The 20146-nt window shown below is 34.1% G+C and overlaps 1 long non-coding RNA gene across 1 annotated transcript in view; it reads left to right on the forward strand.

Moving 5' to 3' along the window:
* Positions 1 to 713: 713 nt before the first annotated feature.
* The window catches only part of LOC129059951 (uncharacterized), a 54469-nt gene continuing 35036 nt past the window's right edge, over positions 714 to 20146 (forward strand). The window contains exons 1-2 of the long non-coding RNA XR_008526198.2: positions 714 to 858; positions 2334 to 2393. This is a non-coding gene — a long non-coding RNA (uncharacterized LOC129059951). The remainder of the gene's footprint in view (positions 859 to 2333; positions 2394 to 20146) is intronic.

The raw sequence follows: 20146 nt of genomic DNA on the forward strand, positions 1-20146 counted from the left end.
TGGAATAAAAAGTTTGTTATTGCTTATGGTTGTTTTGTTTTGTTTTGTTTTACATCATTTTAAAATTTCTGTTGTTTTAATTGTTTTTAAGTACCAATACTCCAATCTTACAACATTACCTGTCAGTTAATCAAAATTTACTTATGGCCCAGCCCATGACCCCTCACAGGAGCCCTCTCAGCCCTCCTAATAACATCTGGCCTGACCATGTGATTCCACTTCCACTCCACAACCCTACTACTAACAGGTCTACTAATCAACGCACTAACCATATTCCAATGGTGACGGGATGTGGTGCGAGAAAGCACATACCAAGGCCACCACACACTACCCGTCCAAAAAGGCCTCCGATGCGGAATAATCCTATTCATCACCTCGGAAGTCTTCTTCTTCGCCGGATTTTTCTGAGCATTCTACCACTCCAGCCTAGCCCCCACCCCTCAACTTGGAGGGCACTGACCCCCAACAGGCATTATCCCCCTCAACCCCCTAGAAGTCCCACTCCTAAACACATCCGTATTACTCGCATCAGGAGTCTCAATTACCTGAGCCCATCACAGCCTCATAGAAAATAATCGAACCCAAATAATTCAAGCGCTACTCATCACAATTCTGCTAGGCATCTACTTCACCCTCCTCCAAGCCTCAGAATATATTGAAGCTCCCTTCACCATCTCTGACGGCATCTACGGCTCAACATTCTTCGTAGCCACAGGATTCCACGGTCTCCATGTCATCATTGGATCAACTTTCCTCGCTGTCTGCCTAGCTCGCCAGCTATTAGATGTACGGAGGGAAGATTTGAAGATTAGAGATATGGACACACTAGTGGCCTCTAATATTTAAGACATTAATCAGGTTAACTCTGTGCCCTTTATATAAAATTTTTTCTTGTATTTAGTAATAATCTGAGAAAATGCTGCTATTTAGAAAACAAAGAGCATAGTGGTAGGTGATACAATTATAATAACTTTGGAATAATTTTGTAGATCAATTGATGCAATTATTACATAGGGAGAAGATACCAAGAGGATTTTTATAATATTGTTTCCAAAGCCGAATATTTGTTTTAAAAATCTGAGCATATTTAACAAATTTTCTCAAAACATTACTCTGTAAATCCATTACATAGAAATCAAAGTTACAATGACAGATGATTTTGTAACCAAAATTTATAATATTTATAATACAGTTGGAGATTTTTTATATGAACTAGATAAAAAGTTCATTTTTATATGAATCAAAGAGCCTGTTTTACATATTTTTATTTCATTGAATTTTTATAGAATTAACTTGAAATCTATGAGGGAAAAATAAAAACTGAAACTTATATAAAATATATTTTTGTTGGAAGGAACAACTTATTGCTAAGGGAAATCATTCTCTTGGCTTCTTTATATGGTTTACAATAAACTATTTTTCCTTTATAGACTCATTTTTTAATACCAAAAATACTCTTTCCTTCCATGAGATCTTAATAATTCTCTGATGTTGCCAGTTATCTTCACAATATTCAGTGGTATTAAAATAAAACCAAGGATTTGTTTTATTGCTGAAGCAGATCAGATTTGTATTAGTCTTTTTTGTTCAAGCTTCTGGGTATCAAATGTAAAATTTTCTTTGAGCTTCTCTCTGAAATTGCATTTTGATAAGTTCCTAGTGAGATCACAGAGGATAACACAGAATAACTAAAGATTCTGGGTGGCTTCGAAGATTTACTTAGTTGAGCATATTAAATACATGGGGAGTATATAGAATATACCAAGTATCATGGCACTTTAATAATCTTCGTTTGGTATCTTTTAGGAGGTATATGATTTAAAATTCTGATTCCGTAATGTCATTGTTAATGGTTTCTATTGAATAGATTTATCTTTTAGATATATTTTTTAGATATTTAAAATTCATGAATCACATAAGAATGATCAGCATTTTATTGATTATAATCCCTACAAATAATACATTTGTACACATAGCATGGTGGAATTGTTGGACCTCAGTAAGACTCAAAACTTCTGGCTGCTTTAAGAAAATGCATTAAAATATGACACAATATATGGCAACTGTATAGCACTAACAAAACACTATCTTACACATACGTTACTTTATTTCACATATTTGACCTTCACAACTTATGATTCTAGGGTAGATCCTATAGTGTATTCTCCTTGCTGTGTGGTTTATAGAGCACACTGGAGTGAGAATACAGACACCTACCTTGGTTCTATTTTAATGGTAAAATTATTTATGTGTTTGTTTTTAATGGACAAATAATTATTGTGTATATATATATGGGGTATAATATAATGTTTTGATCTATGCATACCTTGCAGAAAGACAAAAATCAAGATAATTAATGTATCCATCACCTCACCAGCTTGTCTTCTTTTGTGGTAAGAATATTAAAAATCTATTATTTTAGCAATTTTGACATATAGATTATTTTTAACAGTGGTTACCACACAGTGCTGTCTAATTGAAATTTTGTACACTTTAATCAACACCTCCCCTTTCCCCAACCTCCCCATCTCCCACATTTCTGGTGACGATCTTTCTACTTGTTTCTATGACGTCAGCTTTTTTATATTCCACATATAAGTGAAATTATACAGTATTTATCTTTCTGTGCCTGGTTTATTACACTTGGCATAATGTCCTCCAATTTCTTTTATACTGTCACAAATGATAAAATTTCCTTCCTTTTTTTAAGGCTGTATAGTATTTCATTGTGTATATATGAAGATGCTCTTCAAATTACAACGGAGTTATGTCTTGATAAACTCATCACATGCTGAAAATACTAAGTCAAAAGGATGTTTCTGTCTTCAGAATATTTCAACATATGGTGGGATAATCTAAGCATAATTTCATCTTAAATTGATGAGTGTACTGAATGCACATAGTTATCACACCATTGTGAAGTCAAAAAATCGCAAGGCACATCATTGTATCTCTGGGAATGTGCGTACAATATTTTCTTTACCCATTCATCTGTCGATGGACATTTAGGTTTCTCCCATGTCTTGGCTATTGTGAAAAATACAAAAATGAACATGAAAGTGCAGATATTTCTTTGACATACCAATTTCAATTCCTTATACCCAGTGAGATTGCTGGATCATATTGTAATTTTATGTTTAGATTTTTGAGAAACCTCCACACTAATTTCCAAAATAACAGTACTAAATTACATTTCCACCAACAGTGTGCAAACATTTCCTTTTCTCCACATCCTTCCGAACACTTGTTATCATGTGTCTTTTTGATAACAGTCACTCTAACAGGTGTGAGGTAATATTTCATTGTGGTTTTAATTTGCCTCTCCTTGAAGATTAGAGATATTGAGCATTTTTCATTTATGTGTTGGGCACTTATATTTACGAGTGAGTCATTGGGCGAATCACTTAACTTTTCTAGCTCTGAAGTTTCTGATTTGTAAATTGAGATGACTGAATTAGATCGATGTTTTCTTTTTTGTTTTGTTTTTTTGTTGGATTTTGTTTTTTAATTTAACACTGGCTATACAGTAGACTCTCATGAGAAACTTAAAAAAATTAGATGTCCGGCCCCAACCCAAAGAATTTTGGAATAATTGATCTGGGATAAGGATCAAGCATTGTTTGCAACTTCTCAGGTGATTCCAAGGTGCAGCCAGAATTTAATACTACTGGGCTAAAATCTATCTAACATCTCTTTCAAACTCTAAGAATTACATTTTCATTTTATTGTCAGTGAATTAAATTATAATGCATTCCATTTTTCCTTGACTTATATAATCAATGCTAAAATAGGTTTTCTAGTACTCCACAAGACAAAATTACAACATCAAAAAATACGGACTTTAATATATACTTAAGGGAAAAAGAAAAAATATTTTATACATGACTACTTGGAATTTATTTAGTAGTTTTATGATGTGAAGTATGATTTATTTATTCTTAGTTGCTCTTATGTGTCTCAAGCTGTGTCTATAAAGAGCCCACGACTTGACCATAATACTCAAACACTATACTGATACACATCTTCATTAAAACGTCTGAGAAAAACTTCCAGTGACAGACATATTATACTGTCCAGTATGCTAGAATGTCTTGATAGAGCTTTCATGAAACCTGAATTTCTGTAGTTAGTCATTTTGTTAATAGAGAGAAAAGCACATATGACTTTTGGTCAGCCTATACTTAGCACTCAATTTAAATAATTTTTATTTATTTCAGTAAAAAGTAATGTCAAGAATCTTTTCTATACATTAAAAAACCTCACATAAAATGTGTTAAAAAACAAATATAAATGTATAAAAATTTTAAAACCTTTCAAGTAAACAAGTTACCCATCTACAATCTGTTTAATCCAGTAACTCTACATTTCTGCATATTTATTTTCAGTTTGGTCCAAATCATTATTTTGGCCCTAATTTCTCTACTAAGCAACAATTTTAAACTATCTGTGAGATATAAAGACTCAGGTATTACCCTGTGTTTCACAGTGGACAGGTCTGTGCGAACCTACCTCAAAATCTGAGGAAGCCAATAGGCCGAGGAAAGATGCTGACAAATCCGGTTTCTTAGGAAGAAATATTTAACCAAGACTTTTGAACAGAAGTTGTGTCTGTGTCTTGAGCAGCAGCAAGTAAAGATGGTGGACCCCATGCCATTAACCCCAGACCTAGGGCATAGATGCCATAGGTGAGGGGTGGTTCAGAAGAGTAGGACAATTGAAGTACAATAGCATCAAGGCTGTTTGACCTAAAAGCAGAATTTAGGGTAAGTACCTGCTCTGACATAAGGAACAATAGATAAATGGAAATCTCAGAGACCTTCCCATAACATGTGTTAATTAGAAGCCAACATGGTGGATTAGCATAGAAGATGGAGTTGCTTTAGCCTCCACACCTTGTCCTCCAAAAAGATCAAAACTGAAATAATTTTTTTTAAGCTTCAGCTTTACATATATTTTCTATTTCATTTAACAACATCATTATCTTCCCCGGTGGTCTATGTTAGACATTTCAGGTCAATCTTTTTCTAACCCATTCACACTTCCTCCTAACATTGTATGAGTCATGAACTCTTAAAATAGACTACTTCTCCAAGACTATGGATTCCACTTGGACATTTATAATATTTGTTTCCTTTATACTAAAAATTTGTCTATTTAACATATACTGGAAACAAAGATAAATGAAAAATGACTGAAGGCTAGCTTCAAATCAATTCAATCACTGATTGTGTTAAAAGTTACCTAATTCTACCTTAAGTCTTCAAGTTGTTAAGACAAATCCTCCCTGGTGTAAAATAACGTAACCCTAATACTCAATTTATCTGCATAAAAATTATACACAGAATGTTAAAAATATTACTGGGGAAAGTTAAAAAAAAAAGCCATCTAGCAGAAGGAATCTCAGTAATCAAACCAATGGCCTTTGTTAGGAAGGGAAAGCGCTCAACTCAGTAATGGACTGATACAGATGGCTCCTGGGATGAATGTGGGTGGGTGGTTTCTCTCAGCATGAATGCTTAGAGAAATGTCCTTTTCAGCCAGGTACAGTGGCTCACGCCTTTAGTCCCAGCACTTTGGGAGGCCGACGCGGGTGGATCACTTGAGATCAGGAGTTCGAGACCAGCCTAGCCAACACAGTGAAACCTCATCTCTGCAAAAATACAAAAATTAGCCAGTCGTGGTTGCAGGCTCCTGTAATCCCAGCTACTCGGGAGGCTGAGACAGGAGAATTGCTTGAACCCGGAAGGCGGAGGTTGCAGTGAGCAGAGATTTCACCACTACACTCCAGCCTGGGTGACAGAGTGAGACTCCATCTCATAACACACACACACACACACACACACACACACACACACACACACACAGAGCAATATCCTTTCCATAAAAGGAAAATTACTTTTATATTTAGAATACATAGGGCGTAATGTGGATTTATTTGTCCTGTAGATAAAATGAAAAACCACTCAGGTAAGAATGCCCTCTCATGGCAGTTTTCAAGCATGAAAATTGTTTCTTGAAAGTATCATCACTTTTCCTTATTAAACAAGGCTGTTAATTGGATTTTGAGTTCTTACCTCAAAAAAACTTGAATTTTGTGGGGGGGAGGTGGGCTCAGAAGATAATATATATTTCGCATTGACATTCAGACCCCACAACTTGGAGTCCAATTTTCAGTATTTTAATTACCTTAATAATACTATGAATGTGAGATAGCGGGATACAGATCCCAACTTGAAAAAACAGCCAGTGGTTGTGATAATTTCATGTCTTGTCAAATACTTGTATTGATTGGTTTATATGTCATTCTTGTTATAGAAGACTATGCCTTTTAAAAAATCTTATTAGTAACACTTTCCTAATTTGTATTTTAGAAAGCTAAAGGTCACTGGATTAATAACACTGGGAGGGTTAGAATAAAACAATACATGAATATTGCTGCAAACCTGAGGTGGCATGGGGTGGTTGGAAAACCAGAACTATTTTAAAAACATTAAGCTCCACTATAAATATAACTCACAACTCCTAGCTTTGGGGAGTGGGCGAGCATTGTGTGGGTTTTGTTCAATTTATTGACTAAAGTAGGACTTTTTGAGATTACTGGACCATCGTTAAATGTGTACTGTGAAGAGATTAATGATATGTATAAAGGGCTTTACTACAGTCCACTAAATAAACACTACTAAAGTACAGACTGCAAACCAAAATGTATCTGTGTTTTGACATCAATTGCAAGTAGCAAGCATGGTGCTAAAGTCCACAGCAATGGAATTAGATGAGTCCTATGCATGAATTTTAAAATCAGTTTTCAGTAACAAAAAACGCCATATAGACAGATGTAAAGATATACCATATTCATGAACTGAAAAGTTCATTAGTATAATGACATTCATTTATCATCTTTAAATTGATGTATAGATTTGGTGGAACCACAGTGAAATTCTTAGAGGCCAATTCTGGAAGCTAAGGTAATTTTAAAATTTACTTGAAAATAAAAGTAAAACAATTAGCTAAGACAAACTTTAAGAACAAAATTAGTGGAGTCATACAACCATATGTGGAAACTTACTATAAAGGTGAGGTAACTAAACATTGTGGTATCAGAGAAATTGCAGACAGACAACCATATCAAAATAACACATGTGTAAACAGACCAACACATATATGAAGATGCTTTATAACAAAACTGGCATTGCAAAGCAGTGGGGAAAGGAATCATTTCTGTAATTGGTAGCCATAAAAATATCATTACATCATGAACCCTTACCTAACGTGATACACAAATATCAAGGTTTCATACTTCAGTGTGAATGATTAAAAATATATGAAGCTTCTAGAATATAATACTAGTGAATATCTTCATGACTTTGGGATAGGCAATGATATCTTTAATAGCACATAAAAATCAGTTAATAGACTAAATTAAAATAAGAAATGTGTGCTAATCAAAAGATGCCATTAAGAGTGTGGAAAGGTCTCCTACCATCTTCCAGTTTCTAGGGTAGAGAAAAACTGAGTTCAACTATTCAGTTATTTCCTGACTTTCAAAGAATCAGGGAACTGAGACACACTCATGACAGTTATTAGCTCCCAACCACACCCCACCTGATGACACAGAGTAATGTACTCAAGCTTTTCCCGATATTCCATCACCCTGCAATTTTTGCCTCTGTTCTCCAGTGGAGCCAATTATTAATCCGTGGTTCAGCACACAATGTGGTGAACCCAATTCTAGTGCTTTTTGAGGTTAACTGAACAGAGCTCTCACTTTGTCCAAACCCATATGTTATGTGTCAGAAGCCATATGACTTGGATGTGGAGATAACCTAGCTAGCAGGTGAAAAGCCAAAGAAAGGAAATTGACTTAGGTGTCATTCCTGATAGGAAATACAGTCTTAGGGCAATTGAGGCACTGCATTATAATTATTTGCTATTATATTTGTTTCCTCCACTATCCTTAAAAGTTTAAAAGTTGCTTGAACTCAGGAGTTCGAGCCCAGCCTGGGCAACATGGCAAAACCCCATATCTACAAAAAATTAACTGGGTGTGGTGGCATATGCTTGTAGTCCCAGCTACTAGGGAGGCTGAGGCAGGAAAATCGCCTGAGCCTGGCAGTTCTAGGCTGCAGTGAGCCGTGATCCTGCCACTGCACTCCAGCCTAGGCGTCAGAGCGACACCCTGTCTCTTTTTTGATCCTGCAGTGGCGCGATCTCTTCTCATTGCAGCCTCAACCTGACCGGTTCAAGCGATTCTCCAGCCTCAGCCAGGCCCCTGCCCCAAGTAGCTGGGACTGCAGGCGCATGCCACTAGGCCTGGCTAATTTTTTGTACTTTTTTTTTTTTGATAGAGATGGGATTTCACTCCTGACCTCAAGTGATCCACTCGCCAAAGTGCTGAGATTATAAGCGTGAACCACAGCGACTGGCCAAAAAAAAAAAGTTTAAAAGGCGTAATTCCTTATTTATTATTGTGTTCTTAGCACATCACCCAGAACATGGAACATATTTAGAAATATACATATTTATGTACATTTATTAAAATTAATAACTTCCTATTAATAAGTGTTGACTATTTTTTAGTTTGTTAGTGACACATCCAGATATATAATCGTGTCAAAACAAATAAAATTAAATCATGTCTATACATTCTATATTGTGATAGATGTGTTAGTTCCTGTAATCCCTGAAATGCCTAAAATGACCAAGGAAATCCGTCTGAACGTATGTTGGGAAGGGTCACAGGTCACTTCTTCCACTTAACACTTCATTTATGCCAGTCAAAGAAGCTTTATACCTAAAGTCTCCCAACCTAAGTATCCGTATTTCATTTCTTTTTTTCCAACCAAGCTGATGAGCCTTTTTGTTATACTTCTTGACTTTACCTTTCCTTTTGCAAAAGCAGAATTCAGTTATGAGAAACTCTAATGACTTACATTCTGACTTTTTTTCAATATGCCCGTAAACATAAACTTTACAAATAGTAATTAAAAACATAAAACTACAGCTAATTGACCAGGATGTAGTCTCCCTTATTGATTAAGTTTAGCGTTTATTTTTTTCAATGTCAGTGGGTCAGAGTTCTGAAACTGCTTCTGTGTTTGTGTGACTGTATTTATATGTGTAAAAGAGAGGATTTAGGGAAGTGAAAGAAAGAAGAGAGGGAGAGAGAGACAGAGACAGAGAAAGGAAGAGAGAGAGGCTGGCTGATGATATTTTATTAAACTGCTTTGAGTGGTGAATGTCAGAAAGAAGCAAGATAACAAATGACAGGGCTAAAGTGCTCTATATGAGGAAATCAGAGATTTACATTTGTTCCTTTAGATGATAGTACACAAAAGAAAGTGTTCAGTGGAAGAAAGAAACAGGAAATGATGGAAAACTTGGTGTGCTGAGTAAAGTGATGTTTCCCATGAGAATCCCCAGGATGAGGAAAGGATTCTGATTTGGGAATGTATATATGTCGTTTTTTGTTTTTAAATTTTTATGAGTACATTGTAGGTGTATATATTTATGGAGTACATGAGATATTTTGATATTGGCATACAAAGTGTAATAATCACATCAGGGTAAATGGGGTATCCATTACCTCAAGCATTTATCATTTTTTTGTGTTATAAACATTATGATATACTTTTTTACTTGTTTTAAAGTGTACAATAAATTATCGTTGACTGTATGTTACTTCATGTAGAATGTGTTTTGTTACCTATCCCGATGATCAACCAACTTAGGCAAGCTACGTACTTATATTTGCAGTTATTTCTACAGAGACGTTGAGGAAACAAGGCAAATGACTCTCTCTTTCTTCCTCCACCTCCCCCTCCCTTCTGGTTTCCATCCCTCTCTTCCTCTTCCTCCACTTCTGTCTTCTTTTTCCATTTCTTTCCTCCCCCTCTATGTCTTCCTCCTTTTCCTCCTCCTTTGTCCTCTCTATGTTCCCCCTCCCTGACCCTATGGTTCAAAATCTGAAGAGCCATTAAAATGCTACATAGCAAGGAAAGTATTATGAACGGAGAAAACTATAGTCAGAATCATCAAGAATTTAAGAAATCATAGCTTTGCAGTTATATGAACATGAAATAAAACATTGAGTGAAGTGTATCCAGGTCTCTAGTTACCAGAAAACTTCAGGTAATACGTAGTTGAGATGTGTGTGTGTGCGCTCATGTATGTCTATGTGTGTATAAATTTAATTTAATGTTGTCATGAAGACATTACATATTTATAATATGTAAAAATGTCAGTTCATGTTACTAGTTACAATTCTTGGCATCATTCTATTTTCATGATAATATAATCGTGTTTAATTAATTTTCATCTGCTATCACATCATCTAGCATCCTAACAAATATTGTACATTCATTTCACTTCCTCTTTGCCTCGATCTAGGTCTCCATCAAGAAAGTTAATGCCACATCCTTAAATAAGGACTGAAAGTTGTAACAATGTTTATTGGACTTAAATTTAAGAATTGAATTACCTAATATGAAGAGTAATATGAAACTAGCTTGATTATTAATATTTTATATTTGATGTGATTAAATGTGAATAGTTTATCAATTTACTCAGCCCTCTAATGATACCCTTTATACTGGCATCTTCCCAAGTATTTCAACCTCCAGTTTCTCTACTATATCACAGTGGTTACAAACTTTTGCCCTCATTGCTATCCTTGCCTCCGATTACCCTAAAAATTGAGAGTTTCTGTGTAACACCAACATACCAATGTTTCACAATAAGATTAAATAAATAGAATAGCAGTTCAAGTTAAAGCTTACAAGAGATTCAAAAACTGGTTTGTCTCTTAATAAATCTTTAGGCAAACATTGTCACTTAGTCCTCAATGAACACAGAATTGGCAGTGCAATTTGAAAGTAAAGGGTGTAATGCTGGTAATTGAGATTTATTAAAGGCAGGTAGCCAAGATGGCATTAAATATGTATATTGTGAGAGATAGTATGTGTGGATGTGTGTGTGGTTTAACTGACTATGAATGCTTCTTCTATGCGGGAAACTATAAAACAAGAACTATGTTCCGATGTTTTCCACCTGTTCAAATAAAGTTATAAACTACCCAAGTGAATGTAAACAATTCATACACAGAAAATAAAGAGCCATAATCCTGATTCTACAGTTCTCAAACCCTAGTTCTACATAAGAATACAACAAAGAAAGAATCATTTATACGTATCAGAAAAAGAACAAGTCTGAACAGAAAATTTAAACGATTAACACTAGGAACTTCCAGTCTCAGCACTGACTGCTAAAGAGCTTAGAAGTAATCACATCTATTCTTACAAAAAACCAAAACAAAACACAACAAAAAACACCAACAAAGTTACTTACAGCCATCAGAGAACAGAGACCACACGGTAAATCACCACTTTGGAAAGACAGGCCAACACAGAGAATTATACCTGAGATACCTTACCTGAAGCAGAACCTACTGGATCCATAAACTAACAGGAAAAATTAAATAGTAATTTTGACAAATTTCAGGAGGTTTAAGAGTTCTTGAGGTCTCAATCTCAGGGATACCCCACACTTCCAAGGGTTTTAACTGCAGGAATTACTCCACATCCTCATGGTGAAGATCTGAGAACAATTCCCTCAAATTGTGAGGCAGGGGAGAGGAAAGCTAATCATGTTGAAATACATTGAAAGTAACATTCACAACAAAGTCCTACTCCCCAAGATAAGCCTATTTCTCAGAGCCTTATCCCACTGGGGAAAGGGCAATTGCCAAGCTGTAGCCCACTCTGGCTCTGTCTCACCTAAAGAGAGGTTGAAAAAGCTGAGAAACATTCTAAAGTCACAGCCTAGGGATTCACTGCCACTAAAATATTGAGATTTAATCATAGAATCATAGAATGTTCCCCTCCTCTGCACCTTACCACCGTATCAATAGGGCTCCAGTATAACAGTGGATTAGAACTGAAAGAGCAATAAGACACAGCTTCTATTTAAGAAGTAATACTTATAGAAACACAGAGGGATCAGGAGAGAAAAATAAACAAGATCAGCAAAGGAAACAAGTCTCTAACACCAATGGCCACAAAAAACATTAAGCATTAATACTGTCTAGCTCAAAAACATTAATACAGTCTAGCTCTTAGCCAGAATAACACACCACCTGACACTGAAAGCCTATTTGGCTCAGTTTCTATTATCCAAATAATTAAATAATACTTCACACGAAAATGTTACAACAAAATATGAAAAAGGCAAGAGAAAAACACAATCTGAAAAGACAAAGCAAACATCAGGATTGGACTCAAATATGACACAGATTTGGAAATTATTAAATGAAAATTTAAATTTAATTTGAATTAATACATGTTTACTATGTTAAGTTTTCTAATAAAAATAGACAACATGTAAGAACAGATGGATAATGTAAGCAGAGAGATGGAAACACTAAGAAAGAACGAAAAGAAAATAGTAAAAATAAAAAATGCTAACAGATACAAATAATGCCTATGCTGGTGTTATCAGTAGAGTAGATATGGCCAAGGAAAGAATCAGTGAGTTTGACATCCCAAACTGAAGTGTAAAGAGAAAAAAACATTTAAAAAAAGGTATTCAAGAACTAAGGCCCGATGCCAAAAAAAAAATGTATAACATATATGTAATTGAAATACGCAAAGGAGAAAAAAAGAGAGAAAAAGAGAAGCTGAAATACTTAAAATGCTAAATGACGAGTTAATGGGTGCAGCACACCAAAGTGGCACATGTATACATATGTAAAAAACCTGCACGTTGTGCACATGTACCCTAAAACTTAAAGTATAATAATAATAAAATAAAATTAAAAAAATAAATAAACAAATAAATAAGCATCGCTGAGCCTCTAAAAAAAAAGAAATAATGTCCAACAATTTTCAAAAATTAATGAGACATTAAACCACAGATCTGAGAATTTCAGAGAATTCCAAGCATAAGAAATTCCAAAAAAATCTACACATAGGCATGCCATATTCAAACTGCAGAAAAACAAAGTAAAACAGAAAATCTTAGAAGACGACAGAGGACAAAAAAAGCCACATTACATGTAAAAGAAAAAGGGTACATAATACACCAGAATTTTCACCAGAAACCATACAAGCAAGTAAAGAGTACAGTGAGATATATAAAGTGTTGAAAAAAAAACCTCACCAATATAGATATTTTTATCTATTGAAATTACCCTTCAAGGCTGAAGGAGAAATACTTTGTCAGATAAGCAAATCTTAGGGATTTTTGTGTCAGTACAACAGGCCTGTAAGAAATGTTTAAAAATGTTCTTTGAGGAGAAGAAAAATGATATAGGTCAGAACCTTAGATCAAAGATCAGCAAAGAAGAAACAAAGACAAAGATAATTTTTAAAAATTCTTAATTTTTCTAATATGCAACTGTCTATTTAAAGTAATAGTAGTAATTATATAGTAGGTAATTGTGGAATACATATAAGTGAAATGAATGACAGCAATATGATGAGGACAGGAGTGTAAAATTGCTAATACTCTGGTATAAAGTTCCTGTACTACTCATTAAGTATCATAGTGAGAGTAAACTTAAATTTCTTATAAATGCTTATTACAAGCCCCAGTACCCTAAAATATTTTAAAAGTATAATTAATATGCTTACTAAATAAAATGGAATTGTATGTTATCTGCAATTGAAACTGGAAAGGGTAGAAAAGAGAAGAAAAACAAAAGAAACGAAAGAACTAGTATAAGAAGTAGAAAAGCTACAAACATGGTAAATATTAACTATATCAATAATACTTTTCAATGTGAATGGTCTATATGCACCAATACAGAAGCAGAGATCAACAAAGATTTAAAGAAAAGATCCAACTATATGTTGTCCAAAAGAAATCCACTTTAAATATAAAGACAAAGATAGGTTAAAAGTAAATGAATGAAGAAAGATATATCATGACAACACTAGCCAAAATAAAGTTGGAGTAGTTTATTAAACTAAGATAAAGAAGGCTTCCAAATAGGTAATATTATCAAGGATAAGGAGAGGAGCATACAATTATCAAGGGTTGATTATCTAAAAATACATTTTTTGAAATAATTTATTTATTTATTTATTTATTTATTTATTTATTTTAATTTCAATAGCTTTAGAAGTACAAGTGGCTTTTGGTTACATGGATGAATTGTATAGTGGTGAAGTCCAAGATTTCAGTGAACCAGAAACCCAAGTTGTGTACATTGTACCCAATAGGTAGTTTTTCATCACTCCCCCATCACTCTCCCCTCTTCTGAGTCTCCAATGTCCATTATACCACTCTGTATGTCTTTGTGAACCCATAGCTTCTCTCCCGCTTATAAGCAAGAATATGTGGTATTTGGTTTTCACTTCCTGAATTACTTCACTTGGAATAATGGCCTTCAGTTCCATTCAAGTTGTTGCAAGAGAAATTGTTTTGTTCTTTTTTATGGCTGACTAGACACACACACACACACACACGTGGAATAGAATAGAAAACCCATAAATAAAGCCAAATATATATGTAGATAAAAATGTTCTTTGTCAAGGATCAGTTGGTTGAATTTGGCTTTATTTATGGGTTTTATATTCTGTCCCATTAGACCATGACTTTTATGCCAGTGCCATGCTGTTTTTTTTTTTAACTTTATTATTACACTTTAAGTTTTAGGTACATGTGCACAATGTGCAGGCTTTTATAGCTGTGTAGTATAGTTTGAAGTCAGAAAATGTGATGTCTCCAGATTGTTCTTTTTGCTTAGGGTTGCATTGGCTATTGGGCTCCTTTCTCGTTCCATATAAATTTTGGGATTTTTTTTTCTAATTCTGTGAAAAATTATAGTGGCATTTTGATAGGAATTGTATTGAATCTGTAGATTGCTTTGGGCAATACGGTTGTTTTCAAAATATTTACTCTTCCAATCCATGAACATGGGATATATTTCCATTTGTGTCATCTATGATTTCTTTCAGCAGTGTTTTGTATTCTCCTTGTAGAGATCTTTCACCTCCTTGGTTAAGTATATTCAAAGGTGTTTTTTTTTAAGCTATTGTAAAAGGAATTAAGTTCTTAATTGGATTCTCTGCTTGGTTGTTCTTGGTATATAGCAGTGCTACTGATTTGTGTACATTGATCTTGCCACCTGACATCTCACTAAACTCATTTATCAGGTCTACGAGTCTTGGAGGAGTCCTTAGAGATTTCTAGGTATCAGATTATATCATCAACAAACAGACATAGTTTGACTTCCTCTTTTCCAATTTAGATGCCCTTTATTTATTCCTGCCTGACTGCTCTGGCTAAGACTTCCGGTACTATTTTTGTCTTGCTCCAGTTCTTAGTGAGAATGCTTTCAACTTTTCCCTATTTAGGGTGATGTTGGCTGTAGGTTTGTCATATACAGCTTTTATTATTTTGAGGTATGTTCCTTCTATGCCTAGTTTTTTGAGGGTTTTTATCAGGAAGCAATGCTGGGTTTTTTTAAATGCTTTTTCTGCATCCATTGAGATAATCATATCATTTTTGTTTTTAATTTGGTTTATATGATGGATCACATTTATTGATTTATATATGATGAACTATCCCTGCATCATTGGAATGAAATTTACTTGATCATGGTGAATTATTATTTTTTAATATGCTGCTGGATTCAGTTTGCTAGTATTTTGTTGAGGATTCTTGCATCTATATTAATCAGGCACATTGGTCTGTAGATTGTTGTTGTTGTTGTAATGTCCTTTCTGGGCTCTGGTATCAGGGCAATAGTGGCTTCACAGAATGAGTCAGGAAGGGTTCCTTCCTCTCAATCTTTTGTAATAGCTTCTTTAGAATTAGTACCTATTCTTGAAATATCTAGTAGTATTTTGCTGTGAATCTTTCTGGCTCTGTGATTTTTCTTGTTGGTAGATTTTTTTATTGTTGTTTAAATTACTGATTTAATCTTACTGCTTGTTATTTGTCAGTTCAGGATTTCTATTTCTTCCTGATAAAAGTTGTATGTTTCCAGGAATTTATCAATTTCTTCTAGATTTTCTAGTTTGTGTTCCTAGAGGTGTTCATAGCAGACTTGAATGATCCTTTGTATTTTTCAGGTGTCAGCTGTAATGTCTCCATTTTTATTTCTAATTGAACTTATAAGAATCTTCTCTTTTCTTGCTTAATCTAGCTAGTGGTCTATCAATTTTGTTTATCTTTTTGTTTCTTTTTTTTTGTATTGTTTGTTTTTTCTTCTTTTTGATTCAGTTTCTTTAGATCTGCTCTGATTTTTGTTGTTTATTTTCTTCTGCTAGCTTTGGGTTAGATTTGTTTTTGTTTCTCTAGTTCCTTGAGGTATGACATTAGGTTGTCAATTTGGCATCTTTCAGACTTTTAATAATTTTTTATTTTAATTTCATAGTTGGTGTTGTACAGGTGGTTCGTGGTTACATAGATAAATTCCTTAGTGGTGATTTCTGGGATTTTGGTGCACCTGTCAACTGAGCAGTGTACACTGTACCATATTATGTAGTCTTTTATCCCTCACTCCTCTCCCATCCTTCCCATCGAGTCCTCAAAGTCTATTATATTATTTTTATGCATTTGCATCCTCATAGTTTAGCTCTCACTTATAAGTGAGAACATATGATATTTGGTTTTCTATTCCTGAGTTACTTCACTTAGAATAATGGCCTCCAGCTTTATCCAAGTTGCTGCAATTGACATTATTTCATTCCTGTTTATTGCTGAGTAGAATTTCATTTCATATATATATATTATATATATATTTCTTCATTCATTTGTTGGTTGCTAGGCACTAGGTTGGTTTTATATCTTTGCAATTGCAAATTATGCTGCTATAAATATGCATGTGTATGTGTCTTTTTCATATAATGACTTCTTTTCCTTTGAGCAAGTACCCAGTAGTGGGATTGCTGGATCGAATAGTAATTTCTCTTTTAGTTCTTTATGGAATCTCCATACTGTTTTCTACATACTAGTGATTGTACTAGTTTACATTCCCACCAACAGTGTAAAAGAGTTCCCCTTTCACCACATCCATGCCAACATCTATTGTTTTTAGACTTTTTAATTAGGGTCACTTTTGTAGGAGTCAGGTGGTGTTTCATTGTGGCTTTAATTTGTATTTCCCCGATAATTAGTGATGTTGAGCAACTTTTAATGTTTGCTGGCTGTTTTTATATCTTCTTTTGAGAATTATCTATCCATGTCCTTTGTCTACTTTTGATGGGATGTTTTTTTTTTTTTTTTTCTTTTCTTGCTGCTTGTTTGAGTTCCTTGTAGATTCCAGGTGGTAGTCCTTTGTGGGATGTATAGTTTGCAGATATTTACTTCCCTCTGCAGGTTGTGTGTTTACTCTGCTGATTATTCCTTTCATTGTGCAGAAACTCTTTAGTTTAATTAGGTCCCAGTTATTTACCTGTGCTGTTGATGAATTTGCTTTTGGGGTCTTAGTCATGAATTCTTTGCCTAAGCCAATGTCTAGAAGAGTTTTTCCAATGTTATCTTCTAGAATTTTTATGGTTTCAGGCCTTAGATTTAAGTCTTTGATTCATCTTGAGTTGATTTTTGTATAAGGTAAGAGATGAGAATTCAGTTTCTTTTCCACATGAGCATGGGATGTGTTTCAATTTGTGTCATCTATGATTTCTTTCAGCAGTGTTTTGTAGTTGTCCTTGTAGAAACATTTCACCTCCTTGGTTAGGTATATTTCTAGGTATTTTATTTTATTTTATTTTGCAGCTGTTGTACAAGGGATTGAATTCTTGATTTGATTATCAGCTTGGTCATTGTTGGTGTTTAGCAGTGCCATTGATTTGTGTACATTGATTTTGTATCCCGAGACTGAGACTCCACCGAATTCATTTATCAGATCTAGGAGCTTTTTGGTTGAATCTTTAAGGTTTTCTAGGTATGCGATTATATTACTGCAAACAGTGACAGTTTGATTTCCTCTTTTCCAATTTGGATGCCCTATGTTTCTTTCTCTTGTCTGATTAATTTGGCTAGAACTTCTACTATTGTATTGAATAGAAGTGGTGAAAATGGGCATACTTGTCTTGTTCCAGTTCTCAGGGGGAATGCTTTCAACTGTTCCCCATTCAGTATGATGTTGGCTGTGACTTTGTCATGTATGGCTTTTATTACTTTGAGGTAAGTTCCTTCTATGCTCATTTTGCTGTTGTTGTTGTTTTTTTTAATCACAAAGCGATGCTGGGTTTTACCAAATGGTTTTACTGCATCTATTGACATGATCAAATAAATTTTGCTTTTAATTCTGTTTATGTGATGTATCACATTTATTGACTTGCATATGTGAAACCATCTCTGCATCTGCGGTATGAAACCCACCTGATCATGATGTATTATCTTTTTGATATGCTATTGGATTTGATCAGCTAGCATTTTGTTGAGGGTTTTTGTATCTATGTTTATCAGGGACACTGGTCTCTAGTGTCTGTTGTTGTTGTTATGTCCTTTCCCAGTTTTGGTATTAGGATGATCCTAGCTTCACAGAAAGATTTAAGGATTCCCTCTTTCTCTATCTTTTAAAATAGTTTTATTGGAATTGGTAGCAATTCTTATTTGAATGTCTGATATAATTTAGTTGTGACTCCATCTGGTCCTGGATTTTTTTTATTGGAAATTGTTTTATTACTTATTTAATCTTGCTGCTTGTTATTGGTTTGTTTAGGGTTTCTATTTATTCCTGATCTAATCTAAGAGGATTGTATATCTCCAGGAATTTATCCATTTCCTCTAGATTTCTTAGTTTGTGTGTGTAAAGGTGTTCATGATAGTCTGGAGTGGTCTTTTGTATTTCTGTGGTATCGGTTGTAATATCTCTACTTTCATTTCTAATTGAACTTATTTGGATCGTCTCCCTTTTCTTGGTTAATCTCACTAGTGATCTATCAATTTTGTTTGTCTTTTCAAAGGACTAGCTTTTTGTTGCTTTTACTTTTTGTTTGTTTCATTTAGTTCTGCTCTTGTCTTTGGTATTTCTTTTCTTCTGTTGGGTTTGGGTTTAGTTTGTTTTTGTTTCTCCAGTTCCTTGAGGTGTGATATTAGATTGTTTATTTGTGCTCTTTCAAACTTTTTGTTGAAGGCATTAAATGCTACGAATTTTTCTCTTAGCACTGCTTTTGCTGTATCCCAGAAGTTTTGATAAGTTGTGTCACTATTATCATTCATTTCGAATATTTTTTAAACTTCCATCTTGATTTCATTGTTAATCCCCAAATCATCCCAGAACAGATTATTTATTAGGTTGGTGCAAAAATAGTTGGTATTAGGGTAATTCTGGCTTCATAGAATTATTTAGGGGGGATTCTCTCTTTATCTTTTAAAATAGTTTTATTAGGATTGGTACCAATTCTTCTTTGAATGCCTGATAGAACTTAGCTGTGAATCCAAAGATTGGTTGGATTCACGTTTGAGTTAGGTTGGTTGGTGCCATTACTTTTAATGTCAAAAAACAATTATTTTTGTGCCAGGCTAATAATTTCCATGTATTGGTATAGTTTTGAGGCTCCTTTTGGAGTTGATTTTGAGTTTTATTCCACTGTTGTCTGAAAAGATGCTTTATATAATTTTAATTTTCTTAAATTTATTGAGACTTGTTTTGTGGACTATCACATGATCTATCTTGGAGAATGTTCCATGTGCTGATGAGAAAAATGTATATTCTTCAGATTTAGGGAATAATATTCTGTAAATATCTCTTAAGTTCATTTGTTCTAGGGTACAGTTTAAGTTGATTTTTTTCTTTGTTTACTTTCTGTCTTAATGACCTGTCTAGTGCTGTCAGTGGAGTATTGGAGTCCCCCGCTATTATTGTGTTTCTATCTCATTCCTTAGGTCTAAGAAGTAATTGTTTTATAAATTTGAAAGCTCTAGTGTTAGATGCATATAAATTTAGGATTGTAATATCTTCCTATTGGACTACTTTTTTATCATTATATAATTTCCTTCTTTTTTTATTTTTATTTATTTATTTTTTTACTGTTGTTGCTTTAAAGTCTGTTTTTTTTTCTTACATAAGAATAGTTACTCCTGCTGACTTATGGTTTAAATTTCTGTGTAATATCTTTTTCTACCCCTATACTTTATGTTTTTGTGAGTCCTTATGTGTTAGATGAGTCTCTTGAAGGCAGCAGATATTTGG

This window comes from Pongo abelii, chromosome 5 (assembly GCF_028885655.2).
Source record: "Pongo abelii isolate AG06213 chromosome 5, NHGRI_mPonAbe1-v2.0_pri, whole genome shotgun sequence".
Lineage (NCBI taxonomy): Eukaryota > Metazoa > Chordata > Mammalia > Primates > Hominidae > Pongo > Pongo abelii.